This window comes from Lycorma delicatula, chromosome 1 (assembly GCF_047948215.1).
Source record: "Lycorma delicatula isolate Av1 chromosome 1, ASM4794821v1, whole genome shotgun sequence".
Classification (NCBI taxonomy): domain Eukaryota; kingdom Metazoa; phylum Arthropoda; class Insecta; order Hemiptera; family Fulgoridae; genus Lycorma; species Lycorma delicatula.
The window spans coordinates 305,635,890-305,663,851 of record NC_134455.1 but is presented as its reverse complement, the minus strand read 5'-3'; the positions used below and the strand labels follow the sequence as shown (position 1 = coordinate 305,663,851).

General features: G+C 28.3%; 1 protein-coding gene across 2 annotated transcripts in view; it reads left to right on the top strand.

Annotated features, from left to right (window-relative positions):
• Nucleotides 1-484: 484 nt before the first annotated feature.
• The window catches only part of LOC142333461 (hexosaminidase D-like), a 62,250-nt gene continuing 34,772 nt past the window's right edge, over nt 485-27,962 (top strand). The window contains exons 1-2 of one of the 2 annotated variants that reach the window (XM_075380658.1): nt 497-611; nt 7,888-8,043. The gene's annotated coding sequence lies outside the window, so the exon portion shown is untranslated. Of the gene's footprint in view, nt 612-7,887; nt 8,044-27,962 lie in introns of both variants that reach the window. The other variant, XM_075380648.1, reaches the window with a different exon arrangement.

The following is a 27,962-nucleotide window of genomic DNA, read 5'->3' as shown; positions in this document are numbered from 1 at the left end:
TTTTTTTTTTATAAAGATATGTGTATTTTTTCTTGCAATGCTGTAGCACCCCATCTGTGAATTCAAGTATGTATCGTTTACCTGTGCATTCTAGTGTGAAGTGCTTAAAATACCATACGTAATATATTTATGAAAAGTATCCTATAATAAGTATTTCAATACATTGTCTTTTCATCCACTGGCAATTATAATACAAAAAAGCATTGTACTTCTTTTGTTACAACTTTCTGTCAATTTAATTATTAATGTATATAAAAATTTATTTAAATATTTTTTTTGTTTACTTACATTATTTTATACATATATTTATCAAAAAGTAATTTAAATTGCTCAATCTCAACTATACGAAACATTTACGTACTCACATGACAAGTTATTTAGCGCATTCTATGAGAATATCGACTAATTAGAAGATAAAACAATTCCGATAGATGGTGCCACTTATGCTATAATTGTAATAAACACACATCAGACGGCGGCGGTCCTTTAGAAATACGAACTCGAATGACAGTACAGTGTTTCTGTGAATCGCTAACAGTTGTTCTTTCAACTTCTCATGTAAAAAAATTGAAAATGAAATGATAATACAATTTTAATGTCAATATTTAAATGTAAGTAGATTTTGAGAATATATATATATATATATTCAATTCAGTTAAAATATTACACCTTAAGTTACTAACACACTTTACGCCTTGTAGTAAAAATTAATTACTGAGTTAAAAATACAAATTGTTAATTATCAGTACTTAAGTTTGTACTAAAACTGTTTTAAAAAATGTAATATGTAATTGTTTTTCGGACAAAAATAGTTTAATATGAACCTTTTTTGGAGAAATTGATCAATTTAAAATTATCAAACTCATATTAAGAATCTGTCTTTTTTTTTGTCTTTTTTATTTAATTCGCAAGGCTAGGAATATCAACTTAAATAAATAATGTTAGGTTTCTCAAATAAAAATAGTTTTTATGTTTGCAAATTTTTAATTATTATTATTTTTTATTTTTTAATTTAAAGGTAATTATCTACATTAAATTATTTGAAATTATATTTTTCTAATGTGTTTCTGAAATTTTAGGTAATCACTTTTTTATTAACTTTTCTTCATAGACTTTTTCAAGTAACTTAACAAAATATAATTCATAGATGATGAAAAGCGATTATTGTTTGCTTTTCAAGCGTTTATTTTTAATGAACCATGAAATGTACTTATGATTTAATGAACAATTTTTTTCTGTTAGCGTTTTTTAATTCTGGGATTAGATTGATCTCATATTCCACGATCAAATATTTATTTTACTAATAACAGTAATGTAAGCCCTAATTTAATAAAATTATTTAGAAATGAATTTTGTTTTGTTAATAATTATTTCTATAATTATGGAAAAATTAAAATGACTGATAATTACACTAATAATATGTCTCATGTACGTATTTAAATAAACTGAATTTATCAAAAGAAATTGTCTAAATTTTGTCTTATACTTCATAATTATATTTTTGGATAATTAAAAAGATTAAAAGAAAACTGTAATTCTTGTAATAAAGTTTTATATTAAAAGTTTATTCAGCAGGATGTAGCCTATTTATGTTGCATCCTCCTTCCTTATTTATGCAATCATTGAACATGATAATAATGAATAACAAAGAACTAATTCTTTTCATATATCATTGTTGAAGTATTTAAAATTATTACTTCTTTACAGTCTAATTTTACTAATAGACTATTAATTTTAAGTAGGCTATCGTATTCTGTTTGCAATTATTCGGACTACAAAAACGTGAATTGCAAACTGAAGATAACTTTTTACTTGTCTCATTAAAAATACGATTTTTTAATATTACAAAAAACTTCTAATTTTTTTCTAGTGTGGCCTAAATACTTGTTTTTTCTTCCTTTTTTAATAGTACTTTCCATTTTAGTATTTTCAGATAAAACGTGCGGTAAAATAAAAATTGAGGCAACATGAAATTAGCATTATATTTTAAAATCTACAAAAGTGACTACAGAATTTTTTTTCTTCTTGTTTTGTTTTGGAGTAATCAAAACAATACAAAAAAGAAATAAAACTGTATAACTAGGAAAATGTGTAATCTTATTTTATAATTATTTTTTATTAAATTTGTATTCCATTATCAATAGGTTACTTAAACAACATCGTTACTTAATACGTGACAATATATAGATAATTTTAGGTTTTATATTAATAATAAAAACAACTGTAAAAATTAAAAAAACACGACAGCCAAAAAAATAAAGAACTAAAAAACGACAATAAATCGAACTAAAAAATATGGTACGGAAATAAAGGACTAAACATCGTTATGCGGTATTTAATTAAATAAAATAATGGGTGACCAATCAATTTTTAGAGAGTTTTAATTTGTTTAAATATATTTTTCATGTAGTAGAAATAGTCGGCATTTAAGGTTGTCTAATGTAGTCTGGGGGCTCTGAATAGTAACTGTCCTACATTAAAGCGTTCTGAATAGTAATTACTATATATTATAAAGCGTCCCGGCTGCATATAAATATTTTCGTTGAAGGATAAAATGTTCTTATCGATGTAACACCTGGTGAGAAATTTATCATTAGACAACCTTAAATGCCTGCTATTTCTACAACATGAAAAATATATTTACACAAATTAAAACTATCTAAAAGTTGATTGGTCACCCATTATTTTATTTAACTAAATACTAAATAACGATGTTTAGTCCTTTATTTCCGTACCTTGCTTTCTTTTTTTTTTTTTTTAGTTAAGTTTATTGTCGTCTTTCTAGTTCAATTTATTTTTATTTTTTTGGCAGTCGTGTTTTTTAATTTTTATAATAGTGTTTATTATTTAATACTTTGTAGCCAAATGAGGCAGCTGTAAACATTTCAATTTATTTATTTGATTGGCATAGACCAATCTTAATTTACAGATTTCTCAAGCGATTTAGTTCCTCCAGAGACTTTATCATTCAGCAATTGTGCGGGGTCCAAACAACTAATAGTTAAACTCTCCAACTGTCTCACGTGACTCAGTGCTACGTACCCCAGACCCTTGGCAAATATATAAGTGCTCAGATCTACGACAGCTCTAATTGTGGTAGTCTCTTGTAGTTCATGCACCGTCACAGTTCAGAACAATATTAGTGGCAGCATACGCCGTTCCACTTTGCCCCGTTCCAGTAAAACATCAAATTCGACAATGCTATCCTCAATCTGATGCTGACAGCATTACATCTAATCGTACTATCATCAAACGCTACAAAACGGTTTTGCGAGCTTGCCGGGCTTAAGCTGGTCTTGGCGTAGCGCAGGCCGAGGCATTAATTGATAAGTATATCAATTAATTTTTATGTTTGTTTGGTTCCACCATGATTTTGTATTATAGTAGCAAATACCCAGTTTCAATTTTAAAAATCTGAATATTGGTTGCAAAGATCTAACAACATTTCCGAATAACCGTGATCTGTTAATCAACAACAGTGTACCTGAGGCATGCAGAAGTTAGATTTCAATCATCTAACAAATACTCCGTTTGAATTTTAAAAATCCCTCGATTATTTTGCAGAGATATTGTAAGAGCACCGAATTGCACCTTCCAAAACAGCGCCCCAAGGGTACCCCGTTTGTTACCAGTTAACAATCGATCTTGTGATTCGTCTAGCCTCGCACGTGGTGCTCAAATATCACCTAACCGCTCTAGTCTCCTACGCAGTCTACAAGAGAAGCCCATTATTATTAAACAGAATTTTTTTTTAAATTTATTAAATTATTTTATTTTATTTTACGTAAGTTTAACTCTATTATTTTGGTGATATTATTCATTCGATTAATTTGAATCACGCAGTGATTAAACCCACCTAACACAGTGATAGAGGCTCACAGTTCATAGTTCATTAATTCAATTCATTAAAAGTTTTTGCACCAACTGGCAAATCTCCCCTACGAGATGTATATTTATATATGTGTACGTATTTATATAATCTATGACACTCCCGATAACGTAAGGATTACAACGCGGGGTCAAATACCTAAATCGGTTCAGCCGTTGAGCTGCTTTTTATTTTTTACTTTGTTACTGCTGTCGATTGTTCTATTGTTATAATTTCATCAAGTACTGTTTTTAAGATTTGTTACATATTATGTTTCCATCCAACAAGGGCCGTCATTGGATGGTCTTCATTTTTGTCATTGTTACTAATTTCATTTACTTTGGTTTTGAAATATATTTTACGAAACCGATTGTAAATAAAGCTGATTAGTGAAAAAAAATAACTTGTCTACCGGACTGGTCTAGTGGTAAACTCGTGGCCACAAATCACTTGTTTCGCAGCCGATTTTCGAAGTCAAAGGTTCTGAGGTTCAAATCGTAAAATTTTGTTATCTTCAGCTGTATTTGAATATTGCGTAGATAGTGGATAGTGGTGTACTTTGGTGGTTGTTTTTTTTTCTTTTTCGTAGAAGGAGGAAAAGGTCTGCCAGCCGCCTCCAGGCCCGCTCTGACGGCAAGTGCGGGACTCTCACCCACTAAAAAACCTCCCCCTCTAGTCGCGCAGGGGACAGACCTAACTTCATTTATAAGTCACATGTCACCTTCATTTCATTGAGCTATAGAGTGGGGAGTTGCTTATTGTTTATTAGTTGAACAGATTGCAATGTAGACATTAGGAAAAAATGAGGATGATATGTATGAATCTAAATCAAGTGTAGTATTGTAGTCTCTTGTGGACCATTCTTGAGATATGTGGTTAATTAAAACCACCAAAGAACACCGGTATCCACGAACTAGTTTTCAAATTCGTAAAAAAGTAACTACATTTACTACTAAGATTTGAACCTGTTAACTCTGGACTTCGAAATTAGCCAATTTGCGATGACGAGTCCGATTTGCGATGACGATCTCAAATCTCGATGACGAGATTTGAGATGACTACTAGACCAACCTGGTGGGTTGATCTAGTGGTGACCTCGACATCGCATACCATAACTCGTCATTGCACACCGTAGTATAGATATATAACTGGTTTTACGAATGCTTTTTATATCATTAAATTATTTGTGACAAGTTAAAATTCCTGCTCAGTAGCCAGTGTAAACGCATAAACCTCATGTTTGTTTCTTCTTTTATTTTTAGTAATCCCGCCCAGTCAATCGACGATCACATCTCAGTACCTTCTTGTAGGAACTGAACTGTACTCGCATCAGGGTTAAGGGTATAGTCTTCTTGTACCCGAGGGCCTCTGCTCTTGGTAAATATCACTTGATTCGACTTAGCTGAATTCACCCTTACCCTCGCATAACCATTCGTCACTGAGGTCCAAAGCAAACTGCAGCTTTCTGGAGGCCAAGGGTGCGTCGTTATAAACCGCTAAGATTGCTGGGTCATCTGAAAATAAAGCAACTGTGGTATAATCTGGGCTGAGAAGGTCCGGAGTAAAGGCCACTCACAAAACGGCCCAGAACTGAACTTTTAGGAATCGCGGACTGAATTTCGAAAAAGGACAGTTCCTAATTTCACACAACTTGCGTAAATCGATCACCTAAGTAGTTTCGCAACACTAGATAATGTGTTTGGGACAGGCTCAACTTTAATTTGGAGAGTAAGCCAAAAAGCCTGACTTTTCGAAGGCTTACTGTACATCTAAGAAAGCCACTGAACAGCATCTTAAATGATGTTGTTTTTTGACATCTTACATGATATTGGATTTGCTCAAAGGTTGAGTGCCCGCGGCTAAACCCGAGTTGGTGATCCGGCATATTGTTGTTCTCCACCAAGACTGGCCAAAGCCTCTGAAGGAAGATTCTCTTAAAAATTTTAGAAAGAACTGGAACCAAACTAATGGGTTGATATTAAGCCTTTTCGATAGCAGGCTTACTAGTTTTAAGAACATGGTTAATTGTTATAACTTCCAATCCGTCGAGTACCATATTGCTCGAATGATAATTTTGAAAAGTTGGGTTATGTAGACTAGTGCTAAAGGTGGCAGCATGAATAGCATTCTACCAGCGATAGGGTCAAATCCCGGAACCTTTTTTGTATCCTTTATTCTTTTGAATTCATCCGATATCTCAACACTCAAAATCAATATTATAGTGGAAACATATCTTCTTCTCCACTCTCCTCCATCCAGTAAGACGTGAGGCTGGACAACTTTGCATTGAGCAGGCAACTAATTCAGCTTTTTGGCTGTTACTGCAAGTACAACCGCATAGACACTTTTAAGGAGGAGATGATTTTGGAAGTTTCTTTAACTCTCTTGTGGCTTTCCACAGGAATAATCGTCCCTGCCGAGAGGGTGAAAAGACGTTCAACGTAGCTCCTAAACATATCATTTTGATTTATCATAATACTCTCTTAAGCCTGCAGGTAGCCCTACTGAAAGCCATTTTATCCTCTGGGTTCCACAGGATATACTATTGTATCTCCGAATTCTCCTCTTACTCATAATAAGTTCCAAAACTTCCTTGGATAATGTTTGAATTTTTCCTTACATTTGTCTCAGCAGGTGTAGAGCGTCAAGCTGCCTTTCACTTGATTGATATGGAAGGAGGCAGTCCGAGGATTGCCACCTCTCACATCTCCTGCTCCGGTAGGATTCCCAGTCAGTCATACTGTGGCGAATAACTGGGGAGTACCTCTTCTTTGTCACTGTTGTGCTCACTGTCAATATCATGAGAGAGTGATCAGATGTGGATTCTAAGTTACTCTTCAAATCAGTAAATATATAAAGAGTCAACTTACAATCTAATGAAAAGATTTAATAGGTCAGGAATCTTAGCTGTATCTGTAGGTCAATAAGTTGTTCTACACCACAGATGGCATTGAATCGCAGCCTTATAATACATCCCTTTAATGCTCTTTCACAAGTTGTTACCAGTCAAGATCACCAGAGTGGATGCTTCGCATTCCAGTTACCTATAAAGCGAAAACCAAGTGATGTGATGTATTCAGAAAACACGTTATCTGATATTCCGTAACGAGGTGGATGTTAGCTCGCTGATCCTCAGAGGTCAGCCCATATTTGAAAGAAAGTTCCTTGAATGTGATCGGTTTTAAATGAAGATAGCTCAACATTCATTATTCCATTTTTAATCAAAAGCGCAGAACATCTATGCCCGATCATCAGGAGGATTTTTCACGTAAGCGGAGTATCCCCATACCTCAAGCAGTTCCGTTCGGTGTAATGCGTTTCTGAAATAAGAGCAATGTCAAGCAATTCTTTCATGAGCATTATCTTCAGTTCCACTCATCGGTTCATAAACCCCTTTATGTTCCACGTTGCTATCCTTAAATTATTTGTCATTAGCAGAGCTTGATGATAACTGTTGTGAGTAGGCCAATACGATTACAAATCTGTTGCATTAAAAACTTCATCTTCAGAAACAACAATAGTGTTACCTGTTACTATCTCAGCAAACGATCGAGGAGAATAAGGCGACCGGGAAAGGTCACATAGCTGATTATTATAGGAACGGGTTGTCTGCTTATCAAGAGAGGGTAAGTCGTTAGTATTTAGATCAAAGGGTCCATCCCTTGTATCTTGAGTTTTGAGAGGAAGGGTGTTCACGTTTGACGTATAAGGAGTTCTCATCCTTTCTTTCCTATCAGGAATTTTCTTGTACAGTTTACAATCCTTGTAATTTCCTCGAATATCTGAGTGATATAATATGTAGGTTATTGGTGTATTCCTGTCTTTCTTCAGACAGCCTGCCATTCTGTGCCTACCCACGCATTTTACACAGTGAAATGGCCTCATACAGCTGTTATTATGACAGTATTTTTGGTATCGCATGTACTACAAGATACCTCTATACCTGCTGGGTTCTGGAACCTAATGTTACAGTTGACTAAATATCTTATTTGGAATACTTTCTTGTTGTTACTTCCAAGTTTCAAGTTTATGAAAAAGGTCGATATTGGTTCCTTTGATAAGAGATGGTTGAGATAGAGGGCGTTAATAATGCTGAGAATACTTTGTTCCTTATCCTTTCTAGTAAAAGTATGGCCGATGAGATTCCATTCTAGGATTAGTTGAATAATCTTCAGGTAAGCGTCTATTTTCTTTGATACAACTCTTAATGCATGTTCTTAATGATACATATGCTGTAGTCCGATTTGGTAATAACCGTTTCCAGTAACTTAAATAATTTTAGCAAATCAGCATTATCATATAATATTATTGCTGACAATTTAACCTTCTCGTCTTGGCTATTCTCTTTTCAAATTTCTTCCATAGGAAGGTGTTTGAATTTATTTGATGGCATCAAGTCAAAAGTAGAAACACCATGTGATATTCTAGGCATATGCAGGTTTCGTATTGTTTAACCATGTCATTAATTAGTAACTTTATAAGCCCTTTCTCTATTTTTCTGCTTGAGGTGTCACTAAAGTTATCAATCATCTGACGCAGATGAATTTCTGACACACCGTTTTATGAGGATCTCTGATAGAAGCAACAACTTGAGCCCGGTTTCCTCTTGTTCAGAATGCCACTGTTTATAGTTGTTTCCCCTTCACCATTGTAAGCAGCCAACAGCTGTTCCATAATAATGATACATGCAATGCACGATGTAGGTTAAATATACTGAACAGTCAATAAACATATTTCTTAATATATTTATGATACATATATTATTTTTGTTAATACAAAATAGTTTTGTATTAACAAAAATATTGCTTCATGTTCCACATATCTTATAATTACTGAATACAACTTGTATTATATCAAAGTACGAATTATATATTTCTTAAAGATAGAAATTACAATAAAATTTTTGCATTATAATACCCTGTTTTAACTCGAATTATCTCTTAGTATACAATTTACACAGTTGACTATATATAAAGTTTTACAAATAAATCCACAACAATAAATTAGTCCACCTTCCTCTAAGACCAGCTGTTCCTAACTCAAGCTATTATTTAAGTTAAAACAAAATTTAATCACAAATTAAATTAAAATCTATTTAATTTATTAATTTAAACTTAAGTTATTCTCCAATTTAATTGATTTAATTTATAAGCATAAAAATTAAATCTTCGCTTAAATTGATGAAGATTTATGATTTTTTATTGTAATATAAATTTCGGTGGTAAACAAAATATGGATATCAATAATTTAATAATTATAATAACGTATTATAAAATAAATAACAGCTGCCATCGTTAGCAAAATAAGGTTATTATAAGATTATTATCATGTTTCAGATTAGAACTAATTCCCTTTAATAAAATTTCAGGTTTTTTACAGATGAATAGGATAGATGTTAAAAGTATGATTAAAATTAACATTAGTCCATGATATTTTTATCAATTAGTTTGAGTCTTAATTACTCCGTTCATTATAAGATAAAAATTTGAGGTAATCTAGTTTAATTAAGTGTTATTTTTCTGTTAAAGTATTAATCAATTTTATTTCTTTCCTATTATTTTCTATTTTTTACAAAAGGGAGACTAAAACAAAATACTTTTTATTTACCTTTTAATCTAACTTGATTTTTATATTCACGAAAAAATTCTAAAAGTATCTTCTATGAAATACCTGATAATTTTTTTTCTCATTTACTTTATCAAAAATTGGCATTTTTCACATCCAATCAAAAGTTTTGATCTAAGAGAATTAGCAATCAGAAATGATATATTTAAAACAGTAAGAATTAAAAAATTATTTCGAGAATGAAGCAATATTTTAAAATTAAATTGCGACCAAATATTACCTGCCTGCCAGTACTATAAAGATTTCCTTTTTTTTACTTTCGTATGAAACTGGCACATCGGCAAATTGTCTTTTGATCAGCTACCACATTAGTTATAAAGGCTAGATATTAAAATTTTTGTTGTTATAGAACTTACCTTTACTAAGCAGTCAATTTAGTATTTTTTTCAAATCATTTCTGGTTTTTTTTAATATCTTTTTATTCGGTTAGAGTAATGGTTATTAGTGTTTTATACTAAAGAATTATATTAATTTAAAGTTTAAAAAATACTGTTATTCAAGTTAAAAAAACCACTTTGTGTACTAATAAACTGAAATAAAAACTCTTACAAAATTAGTACAAAATTTTTGGGTTTTATTTTCTTAAAAATAAACAACTGTGTTAAAAATTAGTGAAATAAATTGGAACTACAAGAAAAAGCTTAAAACCGTTAACAAATAATTTACTTCAAATCTAAAAGTAGATTGCCGTTTCGATTGTTAAAATATCAACATCAGTAGACACTGGAAAAAAAAACACATTTGCTTTGAAATGCCTTAATTTAAAGCTATACTTGTCATCATTATTAACTGTATTTATACGCTTTTGTATACTAAATTATTTTTTTTAATGCTAACTCAAAAAGTCAGAAAGAGTTTCAAACTTAATAAAGTGATCTGTCAGATCATTTTTTGTTACACCATTATTTTGTGCCCGTAAATATCACCTGGGCTGATATTTATTAAATTAAAATATTACCTTATGTTTATATCCATGAATGTGCAATCTTTGCTAAAGAAAAAAAATCATAAAAACTAACAGTATCTACCTTTATAAAACCAGAAAAGAGAACAGTTTACGAGCAACTCAACACAATATTTCGGGCTTTAAAAAAAAGGAATTTATTATATTATCAGTGCTATTTTTAATAAATGACGGAATCTTTAAAAAAACTTTCTACTAATTTATTTAATATAGAATTTAACGATTTTCTTTAACAGAAATAATCTTACTCTGTCCATGAATTGTTATATAATACTAATTAAACAATTTTTTAAATACGTGAATTTTCTGCATCCTGTTCAACGTGTATATTAATGTATTCTTAAATATTTTTTATTAACACCTTCTGAATTAATTTGGTAGTTTTTTGTATATAGTATTTTTGCGTATTTACCTTAATATAATTTTACGCGTTTAAATGATTAATTTGGTATTTAGTTATATCTATTTTTTTATTATTTTATTTTGTAATAATTAATTGTGTATTTTGTGATGCTACTTTGAAAAAGGATTTTACAACCGCTTCGTCAATTCAAGGTAATGCTGGGACAGTTCTTTTTTTAATTGTGGAATAGCATGTCTACCTACTTCTGATATGATCTACATAATGCATTATTATGTTTACCAATCAAAATAAATTATTTATTTGTTTATTTACATTTAAAAATAAATAACATCTGTATTACATTGAAAAGAATAAAACAAGTTATATCTCTAAATTTATCAAATTCTCTTAGCATTTAATTTCACTGGATTTTAAAATTACCTTAACCGACTTCAAAAAAAGAGGTTATGTATTCGACATGTACATACTTTTTTTATGTTTGTTCGCTCGTAACTTTGTTCCTGTTAATCCGATTCAAATAAATCTTGTTGCAATCGACGCAGGTGCTTTTCGCGATGGTAACATGATGTTAAAAAAGTATTTTGACACAAAATTTCGATCTGAAAATTGACAAAAAACTTCTTTCGCCGTCCGGAGGGTTGGTAGGAACAGTGGGAATCCTGATATTTTATATGTATGCATCACCTTAGATGATGTTATAAGGTCTTATGTAGGATAGGTAATGTGAGGTTCTGAATAATATATGTAGTACCGTTAATAAAATCATCAGAAATCGAGATATCACGTCTTAAACCTTTCAGACGCAATATACATTATATATAATAACAGCATCGGTAGGGACAGTGATAATCTTATAATTCTATATACGTACATACATTACATGATCTTAGTGTCGGTTCCATTTTTTTAAACAGTTATTTTAAAATTTATTTCAATAACTGTTTGGCATAAATCATTTTTTATTTTTTACGAGAATAGAGCGTTTTGATTTAATAAATATTTCATTTAACTTCGTAGCTTGAAGAAAAAGCTTTTTAAACTTTTTCAGATGGTCATTTTCTTTAATCCTTGCTAGGATTAAAGGATTAAACTTTTTCTCTCCTGCCGGGGAGAAAAATTTTTCTCAAGTTTAAAAAATTAATGTAACTGTAAAAACGTTTGACAACCTAATTTTGTTTTTAATAGCAACTATTGTTGATTAAATTTGGAGATAAAATCACTTTTTGAAAAATATCATGATTGAATATGTTATTATATAATTATAGTGATTTTTTTTTGTTTATTACATGTCTTATTTTAAACTAATTCTCATAATTTTTTGATGATAATTACTTAAATATTGAAGTGGCCATAAGGTTTATCTTTTAGGAATACTTTTGTAAAATATTTTTTTATGTTTTTTTTATTTTCCAATTTTATTTTATTTCATTTATTCAGTTTTAGCAGTTAATATATCCAGTCAATATTTTCCAAAAACTCATAAAAAAATTAAATGTCCTTCTTCCTGCAGTTTTATAATTACAAACCGATTCCGATATGGGTTAGATATTTTTGTTATCAATCAGATGGGTGGATAAAGTGACAAATGAAGAGGTGTTGCGACAAATAGATGAAGAAAGAAGCATTTGGAAAAATATAACTAAACGAAGAGACAAACTTATAGGCCACATATTAAGGCATCCTGGAATAGTCGCTTTAATATTGGAAGGATAGGTAGAAGGAAAAAAATTGTGTAGGCAGGCCACGTTTGGAATATGTAAAACAAATTGTTAGGGATGTAGGATGTAGGGGGTATACCGAAATGAAACGACTGACACTAGATAGGGAATCTTGGAGAGCTGCATCAAACCAGTCAAATGACTGAAGACAAAAAAAAAATGTCTGTTATCAGTAAGGATCAGGCTGAAACTAGATAAAACTAATTATTTAACTGTAAACTGGTATCACTCTATTGTGAGATAGTATAATCTCAAATTAAAATATTTTTCCTACAAGAAATTAATTAGTGCCAACAGAAACACGCTAAGTAATAGTATTGTAGAATGTAAACACAATAATGCTAAATATTATTTTGTTAACAAAATAAATTTGATATGTTTGGTTCAATCCAAAAAAAAAAAGTTTGTATTGATATTTAACTTATCTCAATTTAGTAGACATGTCATAAGAGTAGGCCTTTAATTATAAAATTTTATAAAATAAAATGCATTGAATTAATATTCTGGAGTGTGGTGATGTGTTTTCTTTTACGGTTTTTTTTTATCGTAAGGTTTTTGCGAAATAAATTTATATTATATTATTTATAAAGCCTAAATAAGTAAATTACAAGTATTGCACAGTTTTTTGCGATTACCATTTGTATAATATAAACAACCTTCAGTTCATCGACGCAATATTTTGTATTTTATACATTTTATAATGCTAAATTTGACTTAAGCTTGATATGAAAAAATAAATTAATAAAATAAAAAAAGATTTTAGAGGATAGCAGAAGGTCTGTTCTACTCGTATGTCATATTATTTAAATCAATAAAAGGTTCGGTGTCAGATTTAAAATAAAATAAATACTAAACTTAAAAAAAAAATTAATTGTATGAACTTAAATTATTAAAAAACATATCTAAATTGAAAATATTTTAATTTATTGTTTATATTTTCAACAAAAAAATATTTATATAAATATATATTATCCAGTAAAATATTTTTACCCATGTCTTAGATTTTTACTTCACATAAAAATTATTCATTTAATTTCTTTTTCTATTGTAGTAAATGATGGTTAAAGAGATAAAGCCGTAAAGAGAAAAAAGACGCAAAACTTAAACCTCAACTATTTAAATAGTGTGTTTATTTTAGGAGTTATTTAAGAAGAGGGGGAACTAATCAGAGCTATTTTACCAAGTGTAGTCTCGTTTCATGAAGGTAATCGTGTAATATTTGTTATACAATCACAATTTAAAACAGTTAACTCTTTTGTTTAAATCTTAATATGTTTTATAAAAAAACATCAAATATAAAATTCTGCAAAATATAATCGGTACTACGAACCTCCTAATTTTTTTTTATAATTAAAGTATTTAATTTAATATAATTTAAATTAATTTATTAATATATCAGTTTACCGTGAGCTCGGATTTACCAAAATTTTTTACGAAGGAGATAGGTATCTTAAATGACAGGCAAAAAAATTTCACACCCATGACAACAGCTACAGTAGAACTTTGTTCTCTACGTCGTCTGGTTAGTATTTGGAATTAATAGAATGAACAGAATTTGTTTGAATATTTATACGATCAAAATAATATTTTTTAAGACATTGACCTCCTAAAATGTATATTCAGAATTGTGAATTTGTTTAAGAAAAATTATATGAGATAGGTTGAATCAGAATTGTTTCTTTTCATGTTAAAAAAACTAATTAAATGATATTCAAGAACTCACTTTGTCAAAAGATTTGCTGAAGCTTTTGTAGTAAGTTTTTAGTAAACTTAGCTGAACGACAGAGTGAATGATTGAACAGAAGTTTAACTGTACAATAAATGAAAATTTTGTTCGTATAAAACTGAAATATTTATCGCTACCATTTTTCTTAATTATACAAAGTGATTCACAAGGAATATAACAAACGTTTGGAACACGACCTACCGGTGAAAATAAAGAACAAAGTTCATATAAACATAAGTTCGGAAACGCTTCATTAGCGAGTGTCGACTGACAAAAAATTTCGCTCTAATTTCTGGCGTTCGGTAAAATTGAGCCAGACTGTAATTCTTGGGACCCAAATTAAATTATAAATTTAGTAATTTTATATGAAATATTAAATAAAAAAATAAAATATATTGATCTGAAAAACTGGAAAAAATGTTCCCAAAACTGAACATAAAAGTTTTAAAGAAAACTTGTACAAACTTTGATTCTAAGCATACAGTATGAATAAAGTCCACAAAAACTAAATACAAACCAAAGAATTTTGAGGTTTATTAAAAACAAAACATATAAATGTGAGAGATTTTAACTAGGAGGTAAATGAAACAAAATTTTCAACATTCCAAAACCAAAAAAAGTAAACATATGAGAAAAATAAACAAAATCGAAAATAAAATAAAAAATATATCGATAAAAAAATATTATACATCTTTAAAGCTAATTAAAAATTTATCTTATCTAACTTCATTTGAAATAATTTATATATAAGATGGCAATACTAGCAACCATCACTTAAGAATTTTTGTATTATATTTGAACATCCTGACCCCCAGTAGGGGAAGACACCGCCTTGTGAGAATCCTGGTCACCACACCACCTCCTTCGTTTCTAGGCTTGATGGACTTTACCGGAGGTCGTCTTTTAGAACTCTAACCTTGATTACATAACACAGTCATCAGTTTGGCTTCTGTCAGGGTGCCATTGATGAAGATGTCTCGGCAGACATTTCCATCATTGTTTTTATACAACCTACTATTACCTTCGTATGGCCCCTTCCAACCACGGACCATCTACTGCTATAACTTACGATCTCAATTATCAAATTAATCGATTCGCGGAAGCGTGATCCCGCGCCTTCCTCTAACACCAAAGGTTTCACACAAAATCTCTTCCTATATCTAACTTCAGATAGATTATGCATTCAGATCGTTACCTTATTGAGATTTTAAACACCAAAAATGCTAGCCTCATACTAACATGCCAAGTATTGATTGCAACAATGACAATTTTGTCCTACCGTTCAATTTACTCGAAGTCCTCTTGATTTACTTAAAAATCAAGAAGCAGATTCAAAATTTTAATAAGCTCTAATGATAACATACCCTACGCCCTCTGCTCTAGTCCGCTTTCTAGTCCGAAAATATAAAGGTGCTGTAATCCGAAAATATATCTATAAAATTATCTTGGTCTTGAAATTCAATTCACACCAAAGGTTTTAAGTTATTAATCTTAATTCATATAAAACTATCATTGAAATTATCTTCAGGAATAGCAGGCTTTATTTTCATTTATACTACCTCTATATTGAAATGAGGATGCTGAAATGAAATATTGAAGAAAGAAATTCAACGTTAATTATGCGGAGAAATTAATTTCAAAATGTTATAAACGTTAAAGATAGAAATAATTTTGCTTTAAAATCGGTTCAGAAGTCTTTTTTTTAATAATCGGTTATCGGTTTAAAATATAACGGTTAAAAAAAATTTTTTTACCATTTGTAAAGAGTAAAGAGGAAAGAGTTATCAACACAAAATTGAAAACACCAATAAAATTGGGTTTTATATTGGTCGGCTGTTAGAAATAAATTATTGCTATTCTTCTTTTAACTAATTTCTTTCCATGGTTTACAAATAGTATCTAAGTGTATCTCACTTCTATATTAAGACACGTCTTTTTCGTTTAAAGGAATTGACTACTGTTTACATATTTAACAACTTAAAAGTTTTTATTCATCCAAATTTATCTATTTTATCCGGTACTTTGTGAGTGGCGAAAACTCAAAGAGCAAAATTACAAAAAAAAAAATTTTCAATTTTTAAGTTCTATACGCATATATCGCAACTAAAGGCACGACCCGGCATGCTATTTTATACAGAGAGAGAGAGAGAAGGTTCTTTTGTAAAGATATCCAACTTAGAATGATTAGGAACTAATTTTAGTTCATCTTTTATCCCCCAGTACCCAATTCAGTATCTTTAGTGAAAGGCCATCTATCCCTTCACTTATATTTCCTTTTATTTTTTATAAAAAAAAGTGGAAGTAATTCCATGCTTTCAAATTTATTGATTTTATTTACACATTTTAAGATATCTGTATATAATATATTATTGCTAATAATTAATTACATAATTGTTAGGTGTTTTTTATCAACCCTTACATTAGAATCAATAACAATTAATGCAAGAATTTAACAGATGGTTAAAATGGTATAATTTTTTAAGATTTGAAAAAGCAAGTAAGAAAGAAGATCCAAAATACTTTTGAATAACTATTTTGAAAAACAGTAATTCAAAACGTGTTGGAGTTGTCAATATTATTTTGATAAATGGTATATACATTAATGACTAAATAGTTGTAGATTATTTTTGAATTAGTTTAGATTTATGTCATTTTATTTTTAGCCAATCCCTGAGAAAAATTACCTGTAGAGACGAAATAAGGACAAATCCAGTTTTAGATTTATAGATGAATATTAACTGACAAAATAACGACTTCATTATTTCTTTTAAGTTGAGTACATTTTTTTATCACTGGAAGAAGTATCATCTTTCAACTGTTAATATAAAAATATAACACGTATGTATTGCAGTAGAGGCAGTGATATCATATATTCTACAAAAACTCGATATTTTTTTATTTACTTACTTCCACAGTATTTGTATTTTTTTTCATAAGCTAGACTTGGTATATATTTGGGAGCAGGGGAGAAAATTTTAAGTATCCAAAACTAAGCAACGTAGGGATTTTTAGGAAATTCAAAATTTTTACTTAATTAAAAGATTATTTTTTTATTTTTAAATTGACTAAGATCATCAACTACTGATATTGTAATTACACAAAAAAAAGAAAAAATACTACACTATTTTAATTTTTCTTTAATATATTAATGTTTAAATATAATGATAATTTATTCAATTTAAATTATATTATCAAATATAAGAAAAATGTTATTTATAATTTTCATTTAAAAAAATAATTTTTACACGACTGCCTAAAAAAAGAGTGTAATATATTAAGGGTGTATGTATGCATTATGCTTGTTTCACCGTAGCAGCTCAACGGCTGAACCGGTTTAGATATCTACCCCACGTTGGAATCCTTACGTTACCAGGAGTGTTATAGGCTACATAAATATATATGATTTTTTAAATCTATGTAAATATATATGTTTACATAGATTTAATAAATTCGAAAAAAGATTATACTACATACAAAATTATCACTCGCTCGGTCTTTAATTATTCTGTATTAGTAATCAATTAACCTATTTTTTTTTTTTTTTTTTTTTTTTTTTTAATTTAATACTAGTAATGATCATCCTATATCAGAGAGCAATGTTAAAAATTAAAAAACGATGGCCAAAAAAAATCATTGCTGACTAACAGATTTAAAACTTGTTAAAGTAAAAATACAATTTTGTGGTGGTAATAAAGCTTGTATAAGACACATTGTAACATCTTTGTTTAATATATATGGATAAGAGTACTTAATAGACCCAAATTTTAGTTAAATACTGGAAATGGTGAAGAGAAAATACATTTAGATTTAGTAATTAAGAAATCATCGGAATAAGATAAAAATTACCTTTCTCTTTTTAAATGTATATCTTAAGAAAAGTAACAGTTAGTAATAGATTCATTTTTACATTCTGCGTAATATTACATCATTGTTTGCAGTTTAAAATATATATATATATTTTTTTTATTAACCTATTCCAAAAATATCGCAGTTACATCTACAGGAAATTTATGGCTTATTTTTTGTTTAATTTTCTTTTAGCGTGGCGTAAATTGATTGTTCCGGTATTATATAAAACAAGTAAATAAAACATAGCATAACATACACAATGCGTAGAATAACGACCAGTGTGAGAAACGCTTGATTATAGGTAGAGCACAACAGATTCGTCGCCAGGGTGTCATCAGGTCCGCCCAGGGCGGCTCCGTTACTCCCAGCTGCTGATGACGGCCTGCCGACTATCGCGACAGGTGCTACCATTTGACTTGGCCCGGGTTCAAAGTCTACTACTGACGTCACTCACATTGATTTAAGTCCACTATTTTATGGACCAAGATCTCCCTGGAAGTTATAAATATTACCAGACCACCCACGTTGTAGGAATAAAAAAGTATTATAAATACTGTATATGTGTAGAAGCAATAAAGTCGAACGTATGGGAAGGCGTGTGTGTGAGCATGTGCATTTATCAGTGTGTTCTTTGCGTTATCACATTTATCAGTCAGTATGATATTTTTGAGAAAAACTGATTAGTAGAATCACAAAATTAAACATTTCTTGTAAATATAGCTTAAGAAACTAGAATATCTTAAAGTAAGAACAATCTCTTTTCTTTTTTTTAAAAAAAAACGAAAACGATAATAACTGGCCTAATAAGAGTAATCTATCTGTACATCCATTTCTTTTAAGAAGCTACTTTTTTTAAATTATATTATTTAGAAATTATTCCTACAAATTAGAGGTTTTTTACGTTTACAAATAAATAGCTTATGTAGAAAAAATACTTGAAAGCCGTGTATTAATACATATTAGTATAATAATTAATTTATAGTTTTTAAGAAGAATTAATAGCTTTCTAAAGAGATAAGCTTATTTGCTTTAAATTTAAATTTATTCTCCTCGATAAAGGAAAAGAACAATAAGTTCTAAAACAGAAAAAATAATAAGAAATACACAGTTGAAATGCATTTTCATGTACGTTCTCTTGTAATCAGGAATAATAAAAGTAAATTAAACTGAAGCTTATTTTTTTATTAGCTAACAACGAGTAACATCATTATTACGCAAAATTCTTACAGATGATTCAAAAGTTTTTTATTTGACGGCAAGATCAGAATAGTAAACTATACAAAGGAGGTTTATTTATTTATTATTATTTATTTTCTATAAAAATTTAACGTTTAACTACGCCATATTTAATATATTTGAAGTAGAGTTATTAATTTATGTAACAGAACAGAAGCCTTGAATATAATTACATAATTTATTGGTCGAAAAAAATTGTCTTAAATGTATTAACCTAAAATTACTAAAATTAAAACTTCATTTTATATTATATTTTTCAGCATCGTTATATGAACTTTTGACATATCAATCTTTTAAAAAATAATTACTAATACTGGTAATGATAGATAAATACGTAGTCAATTACAGTAAATTTTATCAGTAATAACAAGTAGCTATTAACAAGTAATTTAAATAAATTATTTATTTATGAAATTTAGTTGAATATTAATAAAGTATCATCGTAGCTAAATTTTAAATAATCATAATTTAAATGTGAAATTGTTTTTTTTTTAAATTATTCATAAATGAAAAAGAAGTATATATATTTTAGTAAACGTAATTCTTACCGTCTTTGTTATTTTAAATATGTTTGCCTTATTCTGTTAACAAAAGCATAATTATTCTATTGACAAAAATAGAATTTAAAGCAACTTTTCATCACATAAAGATAACTGTATAACACATCAGATTCATCACACATTAACGTGTAAATGTTTAGAAGTTAATAAAATAGGTTTTAAGAAGAAAAAAATGACGACGTCAAAAAGCCACCCTAAAAAGCAAAAAAATCTTGCTAAATTATTCGCAACTTTCCCATTAAGTCGGTCAAGTCATGATTACCAAAATAAGATATAAGGATCAAAATTCCCAAATTTAAAAAACATTCTTGATTTTAGAGGCTTTCTTACTCTGCGGGGTGAATTTAGGAAAATTTATTTATAAAGAATTAATAACCAAAACAAAAAATAATAATTTAAAAGTTAATGAAAGTAATGAAAAAATGTCTTCTCATTTTGGGTCCGGAATGTAATAAAAATGCCAAAGCTAATTTAATTTTAATAGCCCTTTAAGTGATGAAGAAAAAATAAAAAAATATTTGATAATAAAAATTAAAAAATTATAATTAAAAATAAAAAAAAGAATATATATTTTGAGTGGTGGAGAATAATTTTTTTAAAAAATGAAAAAATTATTCGTAAATAAGTTAAGCTTAAAACATTTGCTTAAGTTAAGTTTTCTGTAAATCTATCACCTCCTTCAGTAGAAGGTGTTATGTTAACTAAAATAAGAAAAGAGAACTTTCAAAAAAATTTTCTGCATTTTAGTCCGGGGTCTATATTTTAAAAAACTTCTAGACGTTTCTTGATAACTCTACATATGAGGTACAAGCGTTCAAAGAATTTTTGAAAAATATTTAAACCAAAGAGAGATAAGCAAAAATAAAAATTCATTTTAATAGGTAGGGGTTGATTTTTTAAAAATTGTTTTTGGATTATTTACATAAATACAGTGTAGATAACATGTTTCCTTTAATACAGTTTTCTGTAAATGCATCTGAAGAAAATTGAAATTAGTTTTTTTTTGCAACATACTAACTAAAGAAATTTTGAAAAATATTAATACTTTAAATGCCCCACACATAGAAACAGTTGAGTCAAATTTGAAGAAAGCCAGCTGGGTCAATCCTGAAATATAAGGATGACAAAAGCAATTCGAAACATACAAGTGTTTTTTGTTTGGTCTAGATGAACTAGTTAGACCCTAAAAAATAAATATTTGCAAAAAAGTCTGATACCCCATTTTTAACGTGATTTGACTTTCCCCTTTAATAAAGTTACTGTAGCTATATTCACCGGAAAAATAAAGTATATTTTCTTTATCCTAATGTCGGTTTTCAGATTTCAACGGAAATATCCATTTTGATCATCCCTCAATCTATTCTGACTAGTTTCGGCGTGACGTCTGTACGTAGTACGTACGTATGTACGTATCCTCGCATAACTCAAAAACAATTAGCCGTAGGATGTTGAAATTTTTTGATTTAGGACTGTAACATCTAGTTTTGCACCATTTCTTTTGATTGCAATCGACTGAAGTGTCAAAAAAGCCCAATATCTAAAAAAAAAAAAAATAGATTTAGAACTTTTTCTTAACTACAGTAATAAGCTCTCATTAAGAGCTTTTCAACGATATATCATAAGTGTCACTTATTTTCATTGGTTCCAGAATTATAGTCAAATAAATGTTTAATTAATGAAATATCTGAATCTTACAAGCGAAGGCACATCGGTTCAAATAGTCTTCATCTCCTTCTTTTTTTAATTTATATTTTTTTCTTTTAATTTAAATATATTGATATATTCATAATTATTAACCAGTAATTGTAAAAAAAGTTTTACAATGAATAATTATTTAATAATAAAAAAATATGAAAAAAACCAGAAGTTATTAATGAAATAAGATTTTATGTACTTTTAAAAATGTGTGTATGTAATTTAATAGGGTAATGCCTATTATTACATATGTGTATATGTAATAGATTTGGTGAAACATCTGATTATTTAATATTATTTGAAAATTATAATTTAGAAGCGTCTTAGTTTATATTTTCTATTTTAATTTCTGTTTAATTTTATTTTATTATTCGAGAAATTCTGTTTAATTTTATTTACATTTAAGTTAACTACAGATATACTAAGGCCCGATCTTTAATAAATTGCAAAAAATTCTTATCTTTTAGTTCATTACTCTTCTGATATATCGGACAATAATCTCCTTAAGTCGAAGTTGATCATCATTTCGTTTATTTGTTTTTTGTTGCCAATCATTTAATTGTTCTTAGGTTTGTTATAATTATTCTCATTTTAATTCTCTAGTTTTTAAATTTTCTCTCTATATATTCATTATTACCTCTTAATTTTTTTAATTTTTCCTTGGTCTCAAAGTTTTCTTCTCTTTATATTTATCATCTTCTCTTAATGTTTTTATTCTTTCTTTGCAACATTTTCTTCCTTTTTATTCTTACTTTGATTTTAAGATTTTCTTCCTCTTCATATTCATCTTCTTGTCGTTTTTTTGAGATATATTTCTTCATGTTATCTTTCTTTTTCCTGTATGATGGTTTCTTTTTCATTTTTGATTATTCGCCCCAAATAATCCAATAATAAAAACTGAATATTTTACACCGCAAGGTCGAAATTAACATTTTTAACTAGTTTACAGGAGTTCACTAAACAGAAGAATTAAATTATTATTAACTTTTATTTATACGACACACCAAGAATCTGAAGATCTTGTTAATCAGCAACTAACGAAGATACGAATAATACTGATCTAGTAACACGAGTAAAAAAGGGACTTTTACTCTATCCTAACATTTCACGTAAAATGTTGAATTAATAATTGTATAAATATTTGATGTTAATAAAAACTAATATTTCAGAAATTGTGTAACTGTCCACTTTCTTAAAGAATTTGAGGATCCGTATCTCACTTTCAAATGAAATAAGCTTAAATGAAGTGCAGCAGAAAATGTGAATATGTAATTTAACTGTCTAACAAGGAAGTCATGTAGTGTCCACATCAGTTTTTTTTTTTTAATTCAGTTTCAGTATTTTCTTACCTTATTTTATTTTAAATCCTTTAGTACTACTTTTATTTAAAAAAGGTTTTTCCTATAAAGAAGAAACTCTCCACGTATGACAAATAAAGTAATTTAAAGGAATCCAATAAAAAGGAATCTACGCTTTGATAAAAATATAAAAAAGAGCAGAGAGAGACGAGTACGGTGCTTAATTTTTTTTGTTTTCTTATAAATATTTTTTCCCAATTATTTTCGTAAATTAAGTTTGATGAAATTATTTTAAATCAGAATGACAGTATGCATGTTTCGCTACAACAGTGTACAATTATTCTGTTATCAATGTTGAAAAAAAAAATTAATAACTTAAATTCGTCGAATTTTTTTATTTATTTAAAAGCTCTTTCACTTATTTGGAAATAAATTGTAACGGAAATTTCTCTACAAATAAAAATATAATAATCGAATTGGTGCACTTGGTGAAGAATAAGCTTTGAAAATACTAAAAAAAAGTAAGATTCTGGACCTCCTGATTTGATTTGATTTTTACAAATGAATACTAAACAATATATTTTTAAAAATAACACTTACAGAATTTTTCATACTCACTTGTTTTTAAATTTTAAATGACTGTTTTATTTTTTAATTAATTAATTTTTTTGTTAAATTCATTACGCTTCAGTTAATATTATATATGTATATATACTACAAGTACACATAATGTCCAATCAAATTTATTGTAGGGCACTGGATGCGGAGGAAAGCTGAAGGTTACTATCGTGTCCTTACACGTCACTTAGAGAAATATAAAATCTTCAGTCAACAAAAGTTGTTTATATCCATCTGAATAACTAACGTAATGAAAGCTCAGTATTAGACAAATTTTCATAGAGCACTTTTGTAGTTAATGTTCGTAAATAAAAATATACTTTGATATATATATATATATATATATATATATAAGATAAATATTCTGTCAGAACTATTGAAAAAAGTAAAATAATTCACTGAAATAAATTTTTATTAAATTTTTAATTTTAAATATTTACTCAAATACGTTTCAGTTTATTCAAGAAAGAATTATTGATTTGGCAGGGAAGTTGCGAGACTTTATTTGTAGCCTCAAGATATCTTTACGTACTTGGATTTGCAGAGTTTTCATCCTTGCCACTTCTAAAACTTCTATTTCTGTTCAACAAAGAATTATTTAATACACTAATGCATTTGGACTACTCTTCTGAAATTCTTTAGTGACCATCTAGTTATGCTTTAATTGGTTATTTTAATTTTGTTTTTTTATTTTATTTGTTATTTTTTTGTATTTATATGTAAAGAATAATTTTAAAACTAAATTTTTTGTACTTCAGCTGCAATTTCAACTTAAGATTGGTTTTAGAAGAAAAATTTAAACTTCAATGTTTTTGGAAAGCGTGATCTTTTTTACGTGGGTTAACTTTCAATAGTAAACAGCGTTTGATACCCATGAACAGGCTTAGCTGATGTGTACAGAATTACTTTATGAAAATGCATAGTGACTTTTTTTTAAGAAATACATATATAAATTTTAACAAATATTTTGATTAATTAACCAGTTTAAAAAAAGGAGATTATGTATTAGACCAGTATATTTTTTTAATGTTTGTTCGCTCGTAAAGTTTTTCCTATTAATCAGATTGAAATCAACGTATCTGCTTTCTGCGGCGGTACGATGATGTTGAAAAATTTTTAAGCACAAAAAATCGGTCTGAAAATTGACAAAATATTTTTTTTTTGCCGTCTGTCGGGCAGGTAGGGACACTGGGAATCCTGATATTCTACATGTATGCGTCACATTAGATGATGTTATATGGTCGTCTGTAGGGCAGGTAATGTAAGTTTCTGTACAAAATATATAGCACCGTTAATAAAATTATCAAAAATCGCGATATCTCGTCTTAAACTTTTCAGGCCCAATATACATTGTATGTAATATTCAGCATCGTTAGGGACAATGGGAATCTTATCATTCTATATATGTGCATCACATTGCATGATCTTCATGTAGAATCAATTTAATTATTATTATTATCATTACTTTAACAAATTAAGATGTTCTAAATGATGTGGTACGTGAGAAATTTACTTTGGAACACTCTAAGTGTAGCCTAAAAATTTGATGGCATAAATAATCTACATTATTAATATACATCTTAATTTTTGAATGTTTTTTTTTTTTTTTAAATAATGTCAGAATGATTTTGAAACAGAAATGATTTATTTTTTTAACCTCCGGCACCACCGTTAGGATTGCTTCAGAAGATGAGATGAATGATATGTAGCTTGTGAAAATGCCATGCCTAACCGGAATTCGAACCAGGGAACGCCAGATGAAAGACCGAGATGCTACTACTACACCACAGAGGCTGTGGTGTATATTATATTATATTATTTACTGTCTATTTTTAACCACTTCAAAAAACAAAAGGAGATTCTCGATTAAACCTACGGGTTTTTTTATCTATCTTTTAAGATTTACTCTTCACCAAGTAAACAGATTACTAAGATTTTACTTTTTTTTGTAAAAGAAAGATTCTGTTGAAGTCTTACATTTAAGTAAAAGTTTGTTTTTATAAAAAATTACGTTTTCTACATAGAAAATATTAACATATTTTTTTCATTCTCCTATCGATATCATTGCTTATTATTATGATATTATTGTGGTTAGCCTGATTTTATTCATGTATTTAAATCGTTTTCACCCAATATTACAAGATCGTTAAGTCTAAAATGCAGTGATTCAAAAAATTTTAAAAGCTGAAAAATTATAATAAAAGAACAATAAATATTTCAGCATTCCAGATATCATTCTGAGACAACTTTGCACATTGTTTGTATCCATTCCATTTCTTAAATTTTTCATAATGCAAGTCTTTTACAGTTACATTCTTGCAAAAGATTATTTTCAAATAGAATCGTATATTTTAACCTTATAGATTCTTTAAATTAAAAACGAAATTAATCAAAACACTAATATTAAAATTAATATTTTGTAATTCTTATTTAAATTTCAACTTACTGGAATTGACGCCAAAGTTCTTACAAAGATTTTGATAATTTTTTACAACGTTTATTTTTGTAATTTGTATATTAATAGATCATATTCTAGAAAAGAGCTTACTTACTCTTAAATACTATTAGCAAGGCAATCTATTTTTATATTCTACAAAAAAATGTTTATAATTAATACTACCTAATTAAAAAAAGTTGGCTCTCACTATTATATATCATATTTTCATTTCAAGATACTTCATTTTTAATTAAAATTAATTACCTTTATTTAAGCAGTTAACATTTCATTTAAATTATTTTTTTTTACAAATAGTTTCATAAATAATAATTTCTAATTAGTTTAGGTTTTCTTTTTTGAGCGACTATATGTAACGTGTTTACCTATTGAAGAAGATACATCGATACACATAACAAAAAAAAAATCAGTCTTTAAATTAAATCAGATGTTGATAATTAACATTTTAATAATTTTCAGAATCGAATTGCATCAATTCATTAATTTTAATACAGATACATATTGTAATTTACTGAATTTAAAATATAGATTTACATTAAAAATGGAGATTTTCTACGTTTACACATAAATAGCTTATGTAGAAAAAATACTTGAAAGCCGTGTATTAATACATATTAGTATAATAATTAATTTATAGTTTTTAAGAAGAATTAATAGCTTTCTAAAGAGATAAGCTTATTTGCTTTAAATTTAAATTTATTCTCCTCGATAAAGGAAAAGAACAATAAGTTCTAAAACAGAAAAAAATAATAAGAAATTTATTAATTCCATTAATAAATGTAGGGCATCAATCTGTTGCTGTTTTTATCCAAATTTACGTTCTACTTTCTTTAAACTGAAATATAAAGTTAATATTTTTGTAAAAATGAGTATAGTATTAACGGCTGATTATAAAATATATTTATACAATATAATCTATTTAGAAATATGAAATTTATTTTCAAATTTTATAAATTTTATATATATATATATATATATATATAATTATTATGAATTCATAAAAGGTATCCATATTCATTCTATAATAATCTAATAATGGTTTAAACTGCCTCTGGATTCCATACATTAGTTCCAACTGAAAATAAATAAGAATTAAACGCAATAGAAGTAAGAATAATGAAATACATACTGAGATACACAATTGTACTTACAAACATGCTGTAAAAATATAGGTTAAGTACAATACACCCGAAGTTGTAGAATATTTTTGCAAAGTAAAATTACAAAGAATGGATGAAAGACAGTGTAGATAAAGTATCATAATGAGGGAGAGTTTTTATTCAAAAGCTTTGGTAGATCAAATATAAATGTAAGAATTAGAAATGTCCTTAAAAATGTTTGTGTGCTCAGATAACATATTATCATAGTGAAACATGGACAACAGGAAAAAATAAAAAAGTAAATTCGGCTGTTATGTTGGAATTTTTGAAATTATATGGTTTGATAAAATATGGATTGAAGGAGTTTTAAGACTTTCATACGTTTCAAGAGAGGAATAACTTTTTGGTATAATCTTCTAACAAGAGATAAATATTTAAAAAAAGGATGACTGCAAAAAAAAGAAAAAATTGCTCTTTACTATAGGATAATTACAGAGCGTGCGGATGACAATTTTGTATACAGACGATCCGGAAAGTCTGGAAACGACTTAATTATAGAAAACCGAGTATGACTACGCTACCAGAATAAATGTAGTTCATTGCTATTTAAAAAAAACCACTCTCAATTGCGTTTGAAATTATTGTTGGCCATTTTGGATCCGCCATATTCAATTAAACTTTATTTTTTTAAATGCCATGATGGTCATGATACACATGATTTCAGTGTAGATTTGAACGGGAAAAACTTTACTGAAAACCCCGCATCCATAGCTTCATCCGTGTTTTAGATGTTGACCAATAGATTTTCTAGATTGGGGTAAAATGGCTGTCCCCAACCACCATTCAAGATAAATATTTTCCATAGAAAGAATAATAATTAAACATC